Raw genomic sequence first — 4,253 nt, forward strand, 5'->3', positions numbered from 1 at the left:
TGCAGGATTTTACTGGATTGTACAATTTATTCATGAAGGAACATATTTTGAGTAACTGCACAAATGAAAAGTTGCATCAGCATTTGGTAGACCTAGGTCTAATTTCTCCCCAAGAATTGGGAAAGAAGGCGGACCACTGGGTCAAGACTAGGGTGACCAAGACAACCACTGGGGGTGACCAAAAGAAGGTGGTCACAAAACCTCCCCAGGGGAAATGTGGTGAGAATCCCCAAGATAAAAAGTCTGAGTCTTCCAAAGGGCCCCAAAAACCTGTTCAGGTGGGTGGGACCCAAACTACTCCCTATGTGCCCCAACCATATAGGGGGAAGAACTTTGATCCCTTAAAGGCCTGGTGTAATACCTGTAAGAAGCAGGGACACCTAACTGTATCCTGCCCCCAAAACAAAGCCCCTAAGGCACCCAGTACAGCCACTCCTGGGGCAGCAAGTATACAAATGGGATCAGAGGTGTACCCTGAGCAAATCTGGGAACACACTGAAGCAAGTTTAGTCTCCTTGGGAGAAGTGGAGTTTGCCACTGTGGCTGTGTGGCCCCCCAACTTAAAGAAATACTTACAGTACCCCTGGGTAAATGGAACTAGGGTAGAAGCTCTGAGGGATACAGGTGCCAGTGTCACTATGGTGAAAGACACACTGGTTTCCCCTGAGCAATACTTGATTGGGAAGTCTTACCCAGTCACCAACGCTGACAGTGTCACCACTAGTCATCCCATGGCCATGGTAACATTAGGCTGGGGGGGGGTTACTGGCCTGAAACAGGTAGTGGTCTCTCCAAAGTTGCCAGCTGCATGCCTGCTTGGAAATGATCTGGAAACCTCAGCCTAGGCTGAGGTTGAGTTAAAGGCCCATGCAGCCATGCTGGGCATCCCTGAATTGGTGTGTGTGCAAACCAGAGCACAGAGCAAGAGGAAGGGTGAAAAAGTAGGTTTGGAGCCTGGAATAATGGCCCAACTAACCAAGAGGAAGGGCAAGAAGACTGGGGGACCAGCTTCTGTACAGCCAAACACTCAGAACCCCTCTCCCCCTGGAGAGGATGTAGATACCCCTGAGGGAACTGAGTCCATGGAGCTTGACCCTTACCAGGTTGAACTCTTGGGCCCAGGGGGACCCTCTAGGGAAGAGCTGTGCCAGGGTCAGCGAGACTGTCCCACTCTTGAAAGCCTGAGACAACAAGCTGCTTCAGAAGCCAGGGGAGATGTCAGTGGTACCCACAGAGCTTATTGGGAAGAGGGATTACTGTATGCTGAGGCAAGAGACCCCACTCCTGGAGCCACCAGGAGGGTGGTAGTGCCACAGAAGTACAGGGAGTTCCTCCTAACTTTGGCTCATGACATTCCCCTAGCTGGGCATCTGGGGCAATCCAAAACTTGGGAAAGGTTAGTGAGTCACTTTTACTGGCCCCAGATGCACCAAAAGGTGAAGGAGTTTGTCAGCTCCTGTGTTACCTGTCAGGCCAGTGGCAAGACAGGTGGCCACCCAAAGGCCCCCCTCATTCCACTACCAGTGGTGGGGGTCCCCTTTAAAAGGGTAGGTGTGGACATTGTGGGTCCACTTGAACCTCCCACAGCCTCAGGGAACAAATTCATTCTAGTAGTAGTCGATCATGCTACTAGGTACCCTGAAGCAATTCCACTTAGGACTACTACAGCTCCTGCAGTAGCCAAGGCCCTCCTGGGTGTCTTCACCAGGGTGGGTTTTCCTAAGGAGGTGGTTTCAGACAGAGGTTCCAACTTCATGTCTGCTTACCTAACACACATGTGGAAAGAGTGTGGAGTGCAGTACAAGTTTACTACACCCTACCACCCACAAACCAATGGCCTTGTTGAGAGGTTCAACAAGACATTGAAAGGTATGATCATGGGACTCCCTGAGAAACTCAAAAGGAGGTGGGATGTCCTGTTACCATGCTTGCTTTTCGCTTACAGGGAAGTGCCACAGAAGGGAGTAGGTTTCTCACCCTTTGAACTTCTGTTTGGTCATCCTGTAAGGGGACCACTGTGTCTTGTAAAAGAGGGCTGGGAGAGGCCTCTTCAAGAACCCAAACAGGACATAGTGGACTATGTGCTTGGCCTAAGGTCCAGAATGGCTGAGTATATGGAAAAGGCATCCAAGAACCTTGAGGCCAGCCAGGAGCTCCAGAAGCACTGGTATGACCAAAAAGCTGCACTGGTTGAATTTCAACCAGGGCAACAGGTGTGGGTTTTGGAGCCAGTGGCACCAAGGGCTCTCCAAGACAAATGGAGTGGCCCTTACCCTATCCTAGAGAGAAAGAGTGAGGTCACCTATCTAGTTGACCTGGGCACTAGCAGGACACCCAAAAGGGTCATCCATGTGAACCGCCTTAAACTCTACAATGATAGGGCTGACATCACCATGCTGATGGTGACTGATGAAGAACAGGAAGCAGAGAGTGAGCCACTCCCTGACCTCCTATCCTACAGCCCAAAAGATGGGTCAGTAGATGGTGTGATTTTTTCAGACACCCTCTCTGCCCAACAGCAGACTGACTGCAAGCAAGTCTTGCAACAATATGCTAGCCTCTTTTCCCTGACCCCTGGTCTGACAAGCTGGTGTACCCATGATGTGGACACTGGTGACAGTGCACCTGTCAAGAACAAAATCTATCGACAGTCAGATCAAGTCAAGGAAAGCATCAAAGCTGAGGTCAGCAAGATGCTGGAGTTAGGGGTCATTGAGCCTTCAGAGAGCCCCTGGGCTAGCCCAGTGGTTCTGGTCCCCAAACCTCATCAACAGGGTGAAAAGAGAGAGATGAGGTTCTGTGTGGACTATAGAGGGCTCAACTCTGTCACCAAGACAGATGCTCACCCTATCCCAAGAGCAGATGAACTGATAGACAAACTGGGGGCTGCCAAATTTCTCAGTACCTTTGACTTAACTGCAGGGTACTGGCAGATTGGCATGGCCCCAGGAGCAAAAGAAAAGACAGCATTCTCCACCCCTGATGGGCATTACCAGTTTACTGTGATGCCCTTTGGGTTAAAGAATGCCCCTGCCACCTTCCAGAGGTTGGTGAACCATGTCCTGGCTGGGTTGGAGTCCTTTAGTGCAGCTTATCTTGATGATATTGCTGTCTTTAGCTCCACCTGGCAGGATCACCTGATCCACCTTGGGAAGGTTTTAGAGGCTCTGCAGAGTGCAGGTCTCACTATCAAGGCGTCCAAATGCCAGATAGGGCAGGGCACTGTGGTGTATTTGGGCCACCTTGTAGGTGGAGGCCAGGTACAGCCCTTACAACCCAAAATCCAGGCCATCATGGACTGGATAGCTCCAACAACCCAGACCCAAGTCAGGGCATTCCTTGGCTTGACTGGGTACTACAGGAGGTTTGTGAAGGGGTATGGGTCCATTGTGACCCCCCTCACAGAACTCACCTCCAAGAAAATGCCCAAGAAAGTTAACTGGACAGTTAGTTCTCAAAAGGCTTTTGACACCCTAAAAGAAGCAATATGCTCAGCACCAATTCTAAAAGCTCCAGATTATGCCAAGCAGTTCATAGTGCAGACTGATGCCTCTGAGCTAGGGATAGGAGCGGTCCTATCCCAGACCAATGATGAAGGCCAAGACCAACCTGTTGCTTTTATAAGCAGAAGACTACTCCCTAGAGAGCAGCGTTGGAGTGCCATTGAGAGGGAGGCCTTTGCTGTGGTTTGGTCCCTGAAGAAGTTGAGGCCATACTTGTTTGGCACTCACTTCCTAGTTCAAACTGACCACAGACCTCTCAGATGGCTAATGCAGATGAAAGGGGAAAATCCAAAACTACTGAGGTGGTCCATCTCCCTACAGGGAATGGACTTTGAAGTGGAACACAGACCAGGGACTGCCCATGCCAATGCAGATGGACTTTCCAGGTTCTTCCACTTAGACAATGAAGACTCCATAGGACAAGGTTAGTCTCATCACCTTTCGTTTGGGGGGGGGTTGTGTGAGAAAGTGCCATCTTTCTTGCATGGTATGCCCCCACTTTTTGCTAAATTGCTGAATGTACTTCGATTGAGTGTACCCTGGGTTCCTGCCAATCAGGTGCCCAGGGCCTATGTTCCTTCCTTAAACCACACAAACTCCAAATTGGCAAACCCTAGCCACATGTCAGCCCCTAGTAAATGGTACCCTAGGTACCCAGGGCCTTGTGGCCAGGGAAGGCCTCTAAGGGCTGCAGCACTCATTGTGCCACCCTCAGAGGCCCTGTACCCTTACACACACACTGCCCTTGCA

This window comes from Triturus cristatus, chromosome 4_2 (assembly GCF_964204655.1).
Source record: "Triturus cristatus chromosome 4_2, aTriCri1.1, whole genome shotgun sequence".
NCBI classification, from domain to species: domain Eukaryota; kingdom Metazoa; phylum Chordata; class Amphibia; order Caudata; family Salamandridae; genus Triturus; species Triturus cristatus.